Below are 19,011 nucleotides of genomic sequence, written 5' to 3' on the forward strand. Positions count from 1 at the left end.
ATACATAATACAATGTATAGTAACCTCCAAAACATTACCTTAAGTGAAAAAGTCAGAGACATATGAAGTATTTAGAATTTCTAATTCCATAGATACAGAAACCAAACAAATAATTGCAAGAGAATGTGGGGGAAGGTATTATAGAATGGTTATTTAATGGTATGGGATTTTTATTTGGTGAAAATGTTTTAAGCTTTGACATATAAGGTGGTTGTATAACACTGTGAATGTAATATATGAAACTGAACTGTGCACAGTTAAATGTTTATTTTGTGTAAATTTTATTTTAATAAACATAAATTAATATAAATTTCAAAACTAATTTTTAAAAATCAGTCATTTTTAGAAATTCTAGACAGTTATACTTTCCATTTCATCCAAAGCTAAGAATAAGACAAATTTTTTAACATCTTCCTTGGTGTGGTATGTGGTAATTTTTTTTATTATTAATATTATTTTTTTGACTTGTTGCTGGCTCACTCATTGTGAATTCTGCTTTATACGGATTCCAGATTCACACTGTTATTTCTCTCTGGATGGTCCCTTCAAATTTTAGTTATTGCCTCTGCATCCAGCTTCTTATGAAATGAGCTTTAGACAACTGAGAATTTATGGGTAAAGCCAAATTTTGGGGATTCATTCATTTAGGTTTTGACATTTAAGATCTTCTTTAACTTTCTTACCATCACAGCTAAGATGTATCTGATGCATGTCTTTTAAATAGTTTTTCAAATATTTGCACCAGGTTTTACACCCCAGTTTCTCCAAGTTATTAGATTGTAAAATATTGAGAGGACTACTGCCATGCTACTTACTTATTCTTCAACTATTAATGCTAAAAATGTTCAAGATCTTGATAATTTTTATACTACAAAATATTTTATATAGCAAGACATGATTTAAAACTGCATGATATAATATAAATATTTGTTTATTGCTCTTATTTCCTCTTCCTCTGATATCTGAATTTTTGTCTATTCTTTTCTCATCTTAAAGTTTCTTTCATCAGTCTGAAAAATGAGCCTTTTCTTTTACCTATACTTCTTTTGTCTACATCAGTAAACTTGGGTATATGCAATAATCACTTTGTAACATCTGAGGAATATAGTTGTGAATATGTAGTATTAGTCCTGTTGGATGAGAATATTTAGTGTCCAATCTGCACATTTTTTATATTTTTATCACCTAAATTGCTTTTGCTGGGCATGATGGTGCATGCTTGTACTACCAGCATTCAGGAAGTAGAGAATAGAGGATCGCTGTTGATGGACAGCCTCAGCTACTTAGTGAGTCCCTTCACAACTCAGTAAGTCCCTGTTTCAAAAATAAAAAGCTCCTAGGGAGAAATTCAAAATGATGAGTGTGGGCCACAGCATGTCTCAGTACCTGGAACAAATAAAGATCAATTACTGAAAAGGTAGCATCTTGCCATCAAAATAAACAGAGCAGCAGAAAATACTCATGAGGCTGGGCGTGGTGGCGCACGCTTGTAATCCCCGCCCTTGGGAGGCTGAGACAGGAGGATCGCGCAGGTTCGAAGCCAGCCACGCGCGCTGGCTTAGGAGACACTGTTTCCAAATAAAAATGTAAGAATAGGTCTGGGAGTGTAGCCCAGTGGTAGAAGGGCTTCCAGGAACCCCAGTACCACCAAAAAAAAAGAAATAAATAAAGAAAGAAAGAAAGAAAGAAAGAAAGAAAGAAAGAAAGAAAGAAAGACTCATGAACCAAAACACAAATGGGTACCACAGCAGAAGGAAATCCAGTATTCTGAATATGAAATTCACTGCAAAGAGCTCAAGCGTGATTGCCAACTTTGTTGCTGCTAGAGCTGCACCCCCAAGAAATCCTGACAAAAATTCCAAGAATTTGAAGTACAGAAAGTGGTGGCAGAGCGCCAATATCTTAAGTGACCAGCACCATGCTTCAGGGAAGCAGAAAAAGATCCAAAAGCCCTTGCACTCACCAGAGGCAGTACCCTGCACCCACCGTGGCACACTGTGCCCTCCAGAGATCCAGCCCACAGGACAACAAAGTAATTGCATAGCATTACTCATTACTCAGTGGAAGACCACCCTGAGCATCCATGAGACCCTGACAGGCTAAGACCTTGTGGGCTATCCTGGAGGTAGCCCAGTTACAACTTTCAGAGACACAGGAAAAGCCCATAGTCCTCAAGGAGTAGTATCTGCACAAAGTCACATAGGGTCGTTCCAAGACTACACTGGATGCCCTCTGCCTTGTGGATAGGGAGGTACATGCCTAGAGCATGAAGGCACAGAACACAAGGCCTGAGATATCAGAGCCCAGGGCAGAGTACACAGAGCCATAGTTGAAGAGAGAGAAGTAGAGGCTAGTAGGGCATGGAGCACAACTGGAAAGCACAGAGTCCAGGATGGGGAAACATAGAACATTGAGCTTACATGGAACTCATTAACAGTGATACCTGATGCCCTTACACATAAACACAAAGCTGTCACAGGTGAGAAAGGGGTACAAACATTCAAAGTGGGTCCAAAAGCTGTCAGTAGGTTATGGAGCAAATGAGAGATATTGGAAAATACTCTAGAATCTACCACAGTGAACAGATATGCAGATATTATACAGGCCTAAGCCCTATCTATGCAAATTAACAGAATTTCTTATTTATTTGTTTGTTTTTTCTCTCATACTGTTGCTAGTTCTTTTGTATTTTTTTTTCCTTTTTTTAATTCCTTTTTCTCTTTTGGTTGGTTTGTGTTTTTGATTTATAAGTGTTAGTTTTTGTAATTTGTTTTGTTACTTTATGCATATTTGTTTACTCCTTCTCCCCATTCCTTTTACAAACGTTCTCACTCTGGCCTATTAACTCTTTTCTCTCAAAGCTTTTTTTCTCTTACTGTATCTTCTTATTTTATTTTAAAGCTATTTCATATCTCCATACCTAAATACTCTACTAACTACAAGAATCCTATAATCTAACCTTCTCTCATTCTCAATGATATACCCCCTTATTATACTTAAGTTTTTACTCGACTTAATAATATTCTCTACTTTACCTGACTCGTGTACCCAGCACAACAGTTCCTCCCCCTGTACCCAACCCTCATCATTGCCAAAAGCACTGCTTACCTGTGTACAAATATGCTGACACCTCTAAATTCCTACTGCTAAGATTGAATGAGACAGATTACCCACTGAATTACATGTAAACAAAAACAACAAAAAATGCCAAGACATCAGAAAAACAAGCCTGAAAATATGAGAACTATAAACAGTGAGAAAGAATACTGACCTACAAGAAAAGTAGAAAGGGGAATTCTGAATCCTGATCTTCAATAAGATGAAAGGCTCACAGCAAGTGTACAGAAAATTAAAGGGAAATGTAGACATTAAAAAAGAATCTGAAAGATTTCTGTAATGAAATGAAAGTGTCAATAAATAAAGACAGCAATAGAAAGAAATTTTGAAAGATTAGATGAAATGGAAAATAGATTATCACTGTTAGAAGACAGTTTATTCAAAACTGAAAGCACAGTAAACAGAATACCGAAGTTAACAAAAACCTAAGCATTCAACAACTATGGGACAAAAGGAAACATCCTAACTTACAGAGAAAAGGCATTGAAGAAGGGCTAGAGTTACAGACCACAAGTATTCGTAATCTCTTCAGAAAAATAATTTAAGAGATTTATCCAAACATGGAAAAAGACTTGGACATACATGTACAGGAGACATAAAGAAAGAATACTGTTAAGAGAAGATCAAAGAAGAACCTTCTAACACCATGTAATAATCAAAATGACCAACATAGAGACTAAGGAAAGACTCTAAAAAGCAGTGTGAACAAAGAACAGGTGACATACAGAGGAAAAACAATAAAAATCACCCCAGACTTTAAAGCCCAAGTCATGAATGCCAGGAAAGACTGGCATGATGTAATCTAGATCCTGGAAGAAAATAACTTCAATCCAAAATTGCTATATCCATCAAGGTTATTATTCAAAATTGATGGTGAAAAAAAGTGTTTCAAAATAAGCAGAATCTCAAAAATTTATAAGTACAAATCTAATATTAACAAATACTTAAATAAATAAATCATAAGGAAGAAAAGACATGCAAAGTTTAGCACTGGAGAAGAGATGAAGCTGATCAGTGGGACAAACTAAGCAAAAAGAAATAACATTATATCAAACAAGATAAAACACAAAATTACATGAAACAAAAATCATATTTCAATAATAATCCTGAATGTCAAAGGACTTAACCCAACAATTAAAATACAGAGACTGGCAATGTGAATTAAAAAACATAATCCAAATATATGCTGCTTGCAAGAAACTCATCTTATAGCCAAAGACATTCATAGGCTGAAAGTAAAAAAAAAAAAATAGAAAAAGATTTATCATGATAATGAAGAACAAAAATGAGCAGGGGTAGCAACACTGATATCCAACAAAACAGAGTTTAAGCTAAAATAAATCAAAAGAGACAAAGCAGGGCACTTTCTTTATTAAAAAAAAAATCGCCAAGAAGGTGTAATGATAGTAAATATTTATGTCCCAAATGTCAGTGAAACCACATTTGCAAAAAACCCTTCAGGACATCAGATTTCAAATAGACCCAAACACAATAATATTGGGAGACTACAACACACCACTATCTCCACTAGATAAATCTTCAAGGCGAGCCAGATGTGGTGGTGCACGCTTATAATCCCTATGCTTGTGCAGAGACAGGAGTATTGCACAGGTTCGAAGCCAGCCTCGCTGGCTTAAGAGACTCTGTTTCCAAATAAAAATATTTAAAAAAAATGGGTCTGGGAATGTAGCCCGGAGGTAGAAGGGATTCTAGGAACCCCAGTACCATTAAAAAAAAAATCTTCAAAGCAACAGATGAGTAAAGACTCCTCAGAACTAAATAACTATAAACCAAATGGACCTATACAGACATATTTCAACCAGGAACAGCAGAATATACATTCTTCTCAGCAGCCAATGGAAGCTTCTCCAAAATAGATCACATCCTGGGCCACAAAGCAAGTGCCAGCAAATTCAAAAGATGTAATATAATTCCCTGCATCTTTTTATATCCATAATGAAACGAAAGTAGAAAACAACAACAGGAAACCCAAGAGAAACAATTTAAAAACTATTTAAAGAGATTAAATGATCCACTCTTGAATGATGAGTGGGTAAGATCAGATTAGGGGATAAATAAATTTATGGAAATAAATGAAAATAGAAAAACAACTTACCAAAATCTTTGGTAAACTCTGAATTCAGTTTTAAGAGAAAAGTACATGGCATTGAGTGCCACATAAAAACAGAGAGTCACAAAGTATACAACCTAATGGCACCACTCAAGGACCAAGAAAGACTGCAACAATCTAATCCCAAAGCCAGCAGAAGGTATAAATTATTAAAATCAGAGCAGAAATAAATAAAATAGACAAGAAAATTAATTCAAAGAATCAACAAAACAAAAAGCTGGTTCTTTGAAAAGATTAGTAAGATTGACAAGCCCCTGGCCAAACTAACCAAAAAAAAAAAAAAAAAAGAGAGAGAGAGAGAGAATCAACTCAAATGATTAAAATCAGAAATGAAAAAGGAGACATCAACACAGACAGTGAAAAAATTTAAAGGATTATCAGAAACTATTTTGAAATTTTATATTCCAATAGACTTTAAAACATGGAAGAAATTGAGAAATTTCTAAGCACATATGACCTACCTTAATTGAACTAAGAGGAAATAGCAAGCCTAAACCAACCAATAGCAAACAAATAAATAGAAACAATAATTAAATTCTGCCATCAAATGATAGTCTAGGCCCTGATGGGTTTCCAGCTGAATTCTACAAAACCTTCAGAGAAGAACTAATCTCAATAATTCACAACTTGTTCCAGGAAAATTGAAAGAGATGGAATTTACCCAAATTCCATCTATGAGGCAGTATCACAATCAAACCCAAACCATATAAAGATACCTCGAGAAAAGAAAATTGTAGACAAATATCTTTGATGAACATAGATACAAAAATTCTAAACACAATACTAGCTATACATATTCAAAATCATATCAAGAGAATTGTACATCATGACCAAGTTGGTATCATCCCAAAAAAGAAAGGCTCGTACAAGATATGCAAATCAATACATGTTATTCATCACAGAAATAGAATTGAAAATAAAAAACACATGATCATATATCAATAGATGCTGAAAAAGCATTTGACAAAATCCAATACCCATTCATGTTAAAAAAAAAAAAAAACACTGCAGAAAACTGGAATAGAAGGAACATATTTAAACATCATTAAGGCAATGTACAATAAACCCAAAGCCAACATCATATTGTATGGGGAAAAACTGCAAGAATTTCCTCTAAAATTGGGAACAAGACAAATATGGCCACTATCACCACTCCTTTTCAATATAGTCCTCTGGCCTCTTGCCACAGCAATAAGAAAAGAGAAGGATATCAAAGAAATTCAAATGGGAAAAGAGAAATTAAAATTATCCTTATTTGAAGATGATATAATCCTTGATCTTAGAAGACCCAAATAATTCAGACAAAAGACTACTGGAACAGCTTAACCAAGTCTACAATGTTGCAGAATACAAAATCATTCTAAAGAAATCAGGTGCTTTTCTATATGCAAAAACTGAACCCAAAATGAAAGAAATAAAGAAAACAATTTCATTCACTATAACCTCAAAGCCAATGAAATACCTAGGAATAAACCTAAACAAACATGTGAAAGACCTCTAAAATGAAAACTAAAATAACATTAAAGAAATAAATTAAAGAAGACCTTGGAAGATAGAAATATCTCCTTTGCTCATGAATAGGCAGATAAATATCACCAAAATGGCGATTCTGCCAAAAGGGATCTACAGATTCAATGCAGTTATTACAAAATACCAACAACATTCTTCAAAACCTAGAAAAATCAGTCATGAATTTTATATGGATAAAGAAAAGACCCAGAATAGCCAAAGCAATTCTCAGCAATGAGAACTATGCAGAAGCCATTGCAATTCCTGACTTCAAATAATGCCACAGAGCAATAGTAGTAAAAACATCATAATATTAGCAAAACAGGCACACAGACCAATGGAACAAAATAGAAGATACAAAAACAATCCCATACACTTATAGTTAGTTGATCTTTGACAAAGGGCCACACTCATGCTGGAGAAAAGACAGTCTTTTCAACAAATAGTGCTGGGAGAACTGAGTGTCCATTTGTATAAATATGGGACTAAATCTTTAGCTCTCACCATGCAAAGAAATCAACTCAAGATGAATCAAAGACTTGGTAATTAGACCAGAGACTGAGAAGCTATCTGAGAAGGGCATAGGCTCAACACCTCAACATATAGGCACAGGCAGTAACTTTTGCAACAAGACCTCCAATGTGTAGAAAATTAAAGCAAGAATTAAAAAGTGGGATGACATCAAACTAAAATATTTCTGCTCATCAAAGAAAACCATCAAGAACATAAATGAAAACCTACAGAATGAGAAAAGATCTTTACCATCCACCACTCTACAAAGAGCTCAAAAGCCTCTACACTACCAAACAAATAACCTAATCAAGAAATGGGCAACTGAATTTAATAGACACTTCACAAAAGAAGAGATACAAATGGCCAATAGATACATAAAAAAGATGTTCAACATCATTAGCCCTCAGGATGATGCAAATAAAAACTACTTGACATCTCATCTAACCTCAATCAGAGTGGCAGGCGTAAAGAAGTCAAATAATAACAAATACTGGTGAGGATGCAGGGAAAGAGAAACTCGTTTACACTGTTAGTGGGAATGCAAACTAGTTCAGCCACTATGGAGATCAGTGTGGAGATACCTTAGAAAACTGGGAATGGATCCACCATATGATCTGGCTATACCACTCCTGGGTATCTTTTCAAAGGGGTTGAAATCAGAGAACTACAGTAACATCTGCATACCCATGTTCATAGCAGCACAATTTGTAATATGCAAAATATGGAACCAACCTAGGTCTCCATCAACAGATGAATGGACTGCAAAATTATTGGAAATACACACAATTGAATTTGACTCAGAAATAAAGATCTACAAAATCATGTCATTCATAAGAAGATGGAAAGACCTGGAGAACATTATATTAAGTGAGATCAGCCAACACAGAAAGAGAAGGGACATATGTTTTCTCTAATATGCCCCAAATAGAGAGTATCAGAAATACCAGAGGAACTCCAGATAATGAAGAATAAACTTAGAAAAGCTATAAATGAAGGGTAGGAGAGGAAGAAGGCTGAGGTTTATTAATGGAGAAGCTACATTTGAATATGTGTATAAGTGTGAATGTAGCATGGTCAATTTGTACACTCACTGATGGGAGGAGGGAAAAGGGAAACCAGCAGGTAAGGGAGGGCACAAACACTGTGTGAATGTATGCTATTTTCAATATTATCCACATAAGAATAAATTTAAAAAAACATTAAAAAATTGATCTGGAGGTGTAGCTCAGAGGTAGATGCACCAGGGTTCTATTCCCATTACCACAAAAATAAATAAATAAATAAATAAATAAATATATACATACATACATACATACATACATACATACATACATACATAAACAAATAAATAAAATGCTTCTAATGAGCAGATATAATATATACATTTCTTCAATTTGATGATGTTTACTTTCAGGTAACATTTAATTCCTAAATATTGAACTTCTACCAACTACTGCCCTCCTATATTTCCTATTTTAGTAAATAACAAAACTTAAATTTTTGTTACCTGAAAAAAAATTCTGATTTTATATGTTTTTAGCTATTATTTACTAAATCCAAATGTATTTTATAGTCATCATGAGACATAATAGAACAATATCATTTCCTGATGACAGAAATTTAATAATTTGGAAAATTAACCATTTAGCAATATAAATATTATTCAAAATAATGTTACCAAATTAAAATGACATAAGAAACCAAGAAAGTCCAGCATTATAACCAATACCTTATGTCCAGAGGTTAAAAAAGTCTTATGGTACATAGAATAGGATTATTATGAAACATTAAGGAAAAGTCTCAATGATTTATAAATTAATCTTGTGGCTGTGTTCAGATATATGAACTTAACATTTAAAAGTATGGTCAAGAAAAGGCCAACACTTGCTACTCAAAAGCCAATATATTTGAGGCTCTTAAAATTTATCTAACATAAAACAATGCCTTAATATTTTTGAGATTTGATATTTACCACTGTTACTCTATGTCATACAAATTCCAGGGTAACCAATACTTGAATGAGTAGTAGTATATATTCCTGTGGGTTTCCACTGCCAGATTAAGTCTAAGGAGAACAGGTAAGAGGTCACAGGATTTATGACATCCTTCTGCTCTCAGCGCTCTGGAGAGCTTCCCTCAGCTTCTGGCATGGTGAGGTGCCTCTCACTTGGATTTCAGTGATCATATGGATTCCCCAAGTATTCCAGCTGCTTGGGAGTTGATAACACTGAGGGAAAGCAGAGGTGCAAAGGAGTGTAACAGTGAAGAAAATGTATTAGCCTTAGTGAAAAGACACAGTAAGAATTATACTTCCCAAGCTACAGATTTTGTAAAGGGCCACATATATTTTAGCTCAGTTAATCAGAATGACATTTGTGGCCAGGCTAATGATACAAATTGACTTTAATTCAAAGAGACCCTGTTTCCGCAGAAGATGGCAGCTGCCAAAAAGAACAAGCATTTCTTGGGGAAGCCAGACTTTGGTGTAATATCGGAATTGGACAGCTTAAGGAGACACTTCCAACTGCGACTTCCTATCTAGAATATAGGAGAGGGAGTGGATAATGGTGGAATTAGAAGCAAGGGGACAAGGAAGCACCTGACAGCAAGAAAAGCAATTTTAGAAAATTTTCCCAGAAGGGATCAGAGAAAGGACCACTCCAGCCATGCACGCTAGGGTCTCTTATCAACACACCTTGTAAGAAAAATGAGCTGGGCGTGGTGGAGGGAGCTGGGCAGTGTTGGGCGGGAAGCCGAGTTGTGGTCCTGGGACTTCATCGTACCTGGCCGCTGGGCTCGGCAGTGCTGCGCCAGGGCTGCGGTGCGCCCGGATCAGCAGACCCTGCTCTATGCGGTGAGGCTGTGGCTTCCGATCTTGGAAGGGAGATAAAATTCATTGCTGCTGAGTGCTCAAACCCACAACCTCTTCAAATCACACACACTGTCTTTTCTTATTAAAACAAATGTGTATATATTGTAGAGGGTCCCAGATGGTGGCAGTGGTAGCCAGGACTCAGGAGATGCAGACAAACTCTATTCAATTCACTTGGAACCTTTGGAAAAAGAAACCCCATGAAGGGAGACTGCCCAGTCGCTCATGCTTAAGAATTCTGGACATTATATCATATAAGGAAGGAACTCAGGGAAGAACCAGGGGGAAGGCAGCTCTGATGGAGCTGCACAGGTGGAGAGGCAGAACTGCACAGGCAGAGCTACAGAACTGCACAGGCACAGCACCAGAGCAACAGGTGTGATAGCATAGCGGCAGAGCAGTGCAGGTGGGGCCGTGAGGCAAGTCCAGGGCTGAGATCTCTGTGCGAGGCCAGGATCTGAGCCCGCCAAGGGGTAAGGCCAATGCAAGGGCCAGTGAGGACAGGATTGGAGCCTGCTGTGAGGTAAAGCCAGTGCTTGGGCCTCTGAGGCCATGATCAGAGCCTGCTGAGGGGTTAGGCCAGTGCCAGGGCCAGCAAGTCCAGAATCAGAGCCTGCCATGAGGCAAGGCCAGTGCTGAGGCCTTTGAGGCTGGGATTGGAGCCTGCCGAGGGTTGAGACTGGTGCTGGGGCCAGCAAGTCCAGGATCAGAGCCTGCCATAAGGCAAGGCCAGTGCTCGGGCCTTTGAGGCCGGGATTGGAGCCTACCGAGGGGTGAGGCTGGTGCTGGGGCAAGTGAGGCCGGGATTGGAGCCTGCTGTGAGGCAAGGCCAGTGCTGAGGTCTCCAAGGCCAGGATCGGAGCCTGCTGAGTATTTAGCCTGGTGCTGGGGCCAGCAAGGCTGGGATCAGAGCCTGCCGTGAGGTAAGACCAGTGCTGGGGCCTTTGAGACTGAGATCGGAGCCTGCCGAGGGGTGAGGCCGGAGTTGGGGCCAGTGGGGCTGGGATTGGGGCCCGCCATGAGGCAAGGCTGGTGCTTGAGCCAGAAAGGCCAGGATCAGAGTCTGCTGGGAGACCAGGCCGGCGCAGGGTCCTTCAGGAGCGGGATTGGAACTTGCAATGTGGCATACATAGAGAAACATCACAGAAAATAGAAAATCAGATGCTTTCCCTAATAAGCAAAAACTAGGAAGAAATGGGTAATGGGAGGAGATCTAGTTGAAGAAAAGGCTCCATGGAAGAGCAATTAAGGTGACCAATCAGAGGGGATGGGATGGGGGAAGATGGAATCTCTTTTAAAAGTATGATATATGTAAACAAATGAATCAAAGTTAATCATCAAATCAAGCATGGGATCGAGGGACGGGGAGGGAATGGGGTAGGGAGGGAATAAGGGCTAATTGATTGATGTGTGCTGGTATACCCTCACAAGTCTTGTATTCCATTGTGATCTTTGACTACAATGCACCAATAAAAATATATATTTAAAAATTGCCTTTAATTCCATTTTCCATTCTTATTTCTATCCAATAACATATGGGGACAGGTTGATGGTTCTGCCAAGTAAAAATTAGGATATTTGTTGTTTGTGCATAATCTGTTCAAAATACCATTAAATGCCAATCCCATTTCTGATAAATTCTAACATCTGAAAAATATATATGCATTTTCACTTAGTGACCAGAAAACACATGGGGGTTAGGTTGAGAGAGGAGTCTTAAGATGACCTTAATATGTCAGATGTGAAAAGAAAGGTTAATGGAAATACCAGCTCTAGCCAGTATTATAGAAAAGCATATGACCTTGGAAGACTGAGAGGAAATTTTCATGTGATGGAGGTTTTGCTCCTTTTTATAAAACTGTGAATATACATTTACCATTACTGACAATGTATGTTCTCTACCAATTTTAGTATTTCTATAGAGTATTATATCCTTGCTTTCTGAGACAAAAACAAAGTTCTCTTTAGTGCACAATTTAATGAGTTAGATACTTTAAAGTGCATTATGACTTCTGTCAGAACAGAGTTTCAATTTAGTTCATCATCAAAGTCAGAGTATTAAAATTTACATTCAGTAGACAGGAACTAAATTAAACTATACCTATAAAAATGAAAACAGGAAGAAAAAATATTAGATAACTGAAAGGTAAAGATTAAAACAGATTTTATTGTGTATTTTAAAAGGATTACAGTTCAAAACAAAATGTATCCTAGTTTTGATCCTTTTTATAATCATTATTATTAAATATTATTAACTTTGTTAATGTCAAATTGATTACATGTTGCCAACATTTATCATTATTGTATGTGTATATTATTCTAAATTTAATAAATTCCTTTAATAAGTGTTTTTTTTTCTCAAAAAGAAATTTTGAAGAAAATAACAATACTAGCCATGTATATATATCTTAAGACAAATTAAGGAAAGGCCTACTTTAAATTGTTTATTTCTTGCCTTTAATTTGGCTCAGATACTTTAAGGATTTCAAGTGCTAGCCCTGTTAGGTTGTTATTAACATTTCAGTTAATGGTTTTCCATCAATAGAGAGCACATATCCTGGTTCTCAATATATTTGTAAAACAAACACTAAAAATAAATGATATCTGATCCAAATATTTCTAAACTGAATTTAAGTACATGTCAATGAAATGTTGGAAAAAGAAGCTCCAATTTCTGGCACAAAATTGCACCCACATTGTCATCTGTAAACCACAGCTTGTGAGCATTTAAGGATCCACAGGCAGCTTAATCTGCTAAAAAATTCCTACTAGTTGTGTATGATCTTTTCCTGTATAATTAAAAGACAGATTTTCCTCTCTACTCTCCAACCTTTCACATCATTTCCGGTTGTGCATAATAAAATTTTTAAATGAAATTCTAAAATTTAAAATAAATTTGTTTCACACAAAATAACATATACTTTGCATCTAAATTTTCTTTCTATGAACATCTTATCTTACTATGATAAACCTATTATAATTAATGAATTGATAAAGATATATTACTATTAAAAACCCATATTGATATTTTTTCAATTTATCTAATGTTCCTATGGTATTCCAGAGTATGGGACACTACTTTCTATATAGTAATTTAAGCTCTTGTAGTAAATTTTTTTTTTTTTTTTTTTTTTTTGTGGGTCTGAGGATGAAACCCAGGGGCATTTTACCCCTGAGCTGCAGATCCTGCCCTATTTTTTCTATTCTTTATTTTGAAACCTGGTCTCACTGATTTGCGGAGGGCCTCACTAGGTAGCTGAGGCTGTCCGCGAACCCTGATCCTCCGGGTCTCAGCCTCCCGAATGCTGGGATTACAACCATGTGCCACCACGCCCGGCTCCGTTTTTATGTTTTATAATAACTTTGAAAAATTTTTAGAAGCTCTTTAACTGGAATTTTTTATGATTTGCATGTGAATAAATTGAGGTTGGTTGTATTTGGGAGGAAGACCACAAATATCAAGTGTTTGCTTTGTGTGTGTGTGTGTGTGTGTGTGTGTGTGTGTGTGTGTGTGTGTGTGTTATTGGGCATTAAACCCAGAGGCATTCTACCACTGAGCCACATCCTCATACCTACAGCCCTTTTACATTTTAATTTTGAAACAGTGTTTCCCTAATTTATCACTTGCTGGCCTCTCATCTTTTATCATCTTGTCTCAGCCTTCCAATCACTGGGATTATCGGCCTACACCACCATGCCCAACTCCTTTAGAGTCTCATTTTCCTCACATTATGTCTTGGCTACAAACTATCAAATAATTTATGACTATTGGTGTTGACCTTGATCAGCTGACTTACATCGTCCATCAGGTTTCTCCACTGTAAGGTTAGATTGATTAAAAAGTCACTCTTTTTTTCCTCATTTTCCTCCTGTTTTGTAAGTAAATAATCATGTACTGTCTTTGCTGAAAAAGAATTACTAAACTACTCTTCCTTAACTGTGAAGTAGCAACATAGATTATTTTGAATTTTTCTGCATGTTAAATTTGTCTAGTCTCTATTTAATAAATTCTATATATTAATGTGTAAAGTGGATGGTTATTTTACTTTGAAGATAATACAGTACTGCTTTATACATATTTTACTAATTATTTCAGTGTAAGCCACTGGGACACTTTAATTTGTTTCTTGTTTCCCTTGGACATACCAAACATTGCTTTTGTTTTTGTGTTTGACTTATTTTAATTAAAAATTTTTTACTTTTTTAATTTTTAATTTTAATTTTTTTTTAATTTAATTTTTACTTATGGGGTACAAAGTGACATTTTAATTTATATATACATCATAGATGAGGTTCAATCAAACTAAGAAACAGATAAATCACCTCACCAAATTATCAGTTTTGTGAGATTATCAAAACTACAATTTATGTACTGAACATAAACTTAAATATTCTATTATTTTAGCAAAATTTTGAAATATAGTCTATGTTATTACTAACAGTAGTCACATGCAAGGCAATATATCACTGGAACTTGTGCAACTTCTCTTTTTTGTTATCTGAAACTCTCTCTTATTGATTTTCCCTTTCCTCATCCCTTCTTTTCTCTTCAGCTACTGGTTAACTACCTTTCTACTCTCTTTTACTATTTACTAAATTATTTTAGATTGCATATATAAGTAAGATTTTACAGCATTTGTCTTTGTGAACCTGGCTTATTTTTTTCAGCATAATTTGTTTTTATTACACTTCCTTAATTTTAGCACTACAAAAATTTCACAAGATCCTCTTCCATATTCTCTGCCCCAGTCTTAGAATAAACAATTTCTTCAGGAGGTCATGTTCTCTTCTTATTGAAGAATGATATTAAAAACCAAGACTTGGTTGCTAATAGGCTCATTGCTGCCTATAGCAAAATATTTCCTGCAATTAAATCCAGGCAATATTTTTTCTATATACCACTATATCTGTAGATATAGAGTATATCAAGTAATATGGTATTTCTTCACTGAACTATTTAAAGCAGTTTAATTACAAATGTCTTATGCTCCAAGAAGAGATCTTAATTGGAATTAAAATTTATTTGGGCGTGAAGAACAAAGATCTATATTTTACAATAAGTAGTAATTGGAAGGAGAAAAATAAGGATGGATATCTAACCCCGTCTTGGTATGGAGAGAATGTATCCTGAAAAATGATATTAAAATGTGTGTTAGTTTTTATTGATGCTCCCTTTCATACTTTGAATCTTCTCCCCCCACCACCACTACAGATAGAATCCTACATCTTAAGGCTTAACTTAGATTTTGCCCACTGAAGATAATTCCCCTTCCTTAGAGTTGCTTGTGTCTTATAGAAAAATCATAATAAACAGAAAACCAATCATTACAGTGAAATCCTTCATATTCATAAGATCCACAAATTCTACTACTATGTAAACTGTGGGCAGTGCAGATATCCTAGAAATCATGGTAGGATTTTGCTTTCCAAAGATTTGTACTTTGAGTATTTAGCAAGACATTCTTCAGTGGAAAAAAAAAAATAGAGGAAATGAATAGAGAAACAGAAAAAAAGACATAATAGTAAAATATGTACATTTTAAATACAAACAGTTCAGGATTAATAAAAAGGGGTTTTTTGTGAGGAATTTAGGAATTGAGACTATATACATGCTTTATTGTGAATTATGGACTCATTTCATGTCTCTATTTTGCTGTAGTTAGAGGATTTGAAACAGGGAGTAACATGATAAAATTTGTTATACTGATCAAACACTTTAGTAACAGTGCAAGTGATTCTTGAAGTCATACTTAGCTAGAGTCAGAATTAATAAACAGGTCCAAGCAAGATGTAAAACTTAAAAGATAAAAATGACAGTAGGGAAGAAGAATCTTTTGGAATTGACTTAAAAAAATTGGGGAAGGTTTATAATGTCTTTAGCTGTGTTGTTAGGTAGAGATTGTTCAGGGAGAGATATGAACAAAACCAGGAGAGGAAACCATTAGGTATCTCAGAAGAATATAAAGTTGTCGATTATAAAGCATAAGATACTTGTGAAAGTCCTTGGGAAATAAGACTAGAAAAATGAATGAGCACCGGGATGGAGTAAAGGAGGCTATGGGACTATAATGGAAAATAAATCAAATTAAAAAATGTTATGTATGACTATGTCAAAATCAAACCCCTTCTCTATAATTAATATGCATTAATAACAATTTTAAGGGAAAATGATCAATCATTCTATAAAGTATTTTCAGTAGAAACTTATTATAAAAAGTAATTATACACTGGCATTGCCCTTTATTAATTCCAATGCACGTTGTTTTTTTGTTTGTTTAGAAAGAACTCATGAAGAACTCACACTAAATAGTAGAAAGAAAGAAAATTGTATGAAAAGTTGCATGATGGAAAAGTTCATTTAAATTAGAAAGTGGAATATAAAGATTTAACTGCTTAATATGCCACATGTTAAGTAAGTGGTCTTGGTCAAATTATTTAAGAATATTCACGCAACAATTCATATCAGGAGGTTTCTTGTTTATTCTCTTAAATTCTGGATTATATGGTATAAAATATATACTTTCTTTTTCTTGCAACTTGCTACCATCTCCTGGTAGCCAGTAATGTCTGGGGAAAGACAAAGGGAAGCTAAAAAGAAAGAAAAACTAAATGCAAAGAATAATCTATTATGGGGAGAAGACACTATTCTTTATCTCTTCTTTTTCTGTTCCTTCAACTCTGAAAACAACTAGAGATCAGGCAAAAAGTGGCAAGAAGTACTTCTCACATTAAAAAATGACATTTTTATTTGAAAATCATCATTTCAAGGCTAAAACAAGCTTTGCTATTTTTTAGAATAAAATACACAGACACACAGAAAATGCATTTCTGCTTTTATGTCTGGAAACACAATTTCTGTTAGGGTATGAGCATCGTTAAGTTACAGGCATACCAGAGTTGATTATACATCGCACTGTCACTGGAAATTAACTATTTGTATACAGAGTGAAAAGTAGAGTGGGCATATGGCAATTATCCATTTTATCTTATCAGTCCAGAAAATTTGATTATCCATTTTATCTTATCAGTCCAAAAAATTTTCTTGTCTGTGTCATGATTTCAATGTCTTCTCAGATAGATAAGGTGAAATGAATTAAGAACAAAATGGCAAATCTTAATGTTCCCTGGCTAAATGTATTTATTTGGCTAAACAGGGATATGCTACACATAAAAGAATTAATGAAACCAAGAAAATTACATTTCAAGATATTATCACAAAAAATGTACAGATGTGTAAATTAAGAGACATAATCATTTTACATAGAATCACAGACCTAGGAAACAGGAAGGATAGCTTGAACTGTGCCTGGATTAGTATAAGACAAGATAATTGTCTCTTAAATAAATTCACTAATGGGAAAAAATGGAAGTTGTGCTCTTCTTTGGAAGAATTGATATTAATTAGATTGAGACAATGATGGATTTACAGTAGTGAAAAACATGGTTGGTGCAGTGGGAACATTGAGAAGGGTATAACTTAAAGCCTGGATGGTTGGGGAAGGTGTGAAGAACAAGTATCATTTAGAGAGATGGGCCATGAAATCCAATCAATGCAATTTCATAGTCAATGTATATACCAGAAGTTGTATCTAATTCAATCATAAGACATAATTGGAATGGTAGAAGGGGTAAAATGTCACAAAATTTGTAAAAAAAAAAGATTATATATAGAATATGAACAGTCAAATATCACTTATTCTTAGGCAACACATTTGTGATTCCAAATGACAGGCAAAAGTTTGATTAAATTTATAATTGGAAAAGCAGTTACTAATGATGGAATGTTGAAATAAAACTTGAAAGGAAGAGAAATTAGGAAATAAAAGAAGTATTTCAAGAAGATTAAGATGATTTATACCTAAATAATTTGAGGGCATGCATTTATGAGGAAAAAGACCAAATTAAGATATCATTAGTAGGAACAACCAACGGGATGTAAAGACAAGAGATTTGTGTTTGAGAATATCTGATTGCCAGGACATATTTTTATTCAATAAATATTGGATCTCCCTATTGCCTTGCCCAAGTAATGCCTTGGCCACTCACAATATAATTTTAGAAAATAGTATGTCCACTCCCTCAGCACTGTGTCTGGTATCAGGAAGCATGACAAGTGCCAGTAGTTCTCTCCATAGTGTCCTTGGTTCCATGTCAGTTGTCACAGGGACACGAGTTTGTAAGTTAGGTACAGAAGCAGTGACATCATCAGTTTTCTTACTGAGCTTTTTCCTGTTTCCAAATAAAAATATAAAAAATAGGTGTCTGGGAGTGTATCCCAGAGGTAGAAGGGTTTCCAGGAACCCCAGAACCATAAAAACATAGATAAATTATATTATATATTATATATTATATATATTATATATTATATTATATATTATATTATATAATATTATATATTATATAAATTATATTATCAATAAAACACTTCTGAAAAAGTTGTACGCTTCTTTCTAGTGGTGGGATGTTAGTCAATTGAATTAGGAGTAAATTGATTTTAACTGATTTTTATAGTAATAAATCCTTTGCATGCTAAGTGTAAGACATCCATCAAGTATGTTTCTTTGATCATCACGTTTTTATTATAGTTTATACTTACTAATAGATTAAATTAAAGAATCACATAAAATATTTAAAGCATAAACTTAAATTAGTTATTGGTTTCTCAAGAAAGTAAAAAAGCTGATTTCTTGTTATATAATATAAAAATATTTCTGATAATGTTCAGAAAAGAAACTAGTAGCAATAATCAATTAGGATTAAAGTTTGTATTTCAAAGAAATGGTTCACATTACTAACTCTTCCTCAAAAATACCTATAGATTATTTAAGAATACAGTTAGCCATTTGTACCTGTATATTCTGATAAAAAA

The sequence above is a fragment of the Muscardinus avellanarius genome (assembly GCF_963383645.1).
Source record: "Muscardinus avellanarius genome assembly, chromosome: 8".
Classification (NCBI taxonomy): Eukaryota; Metazoa; Chordata; class Mammalia; order Rodentia; family Gliridae; genus Muscardinus; species Muscardinus avellanarius.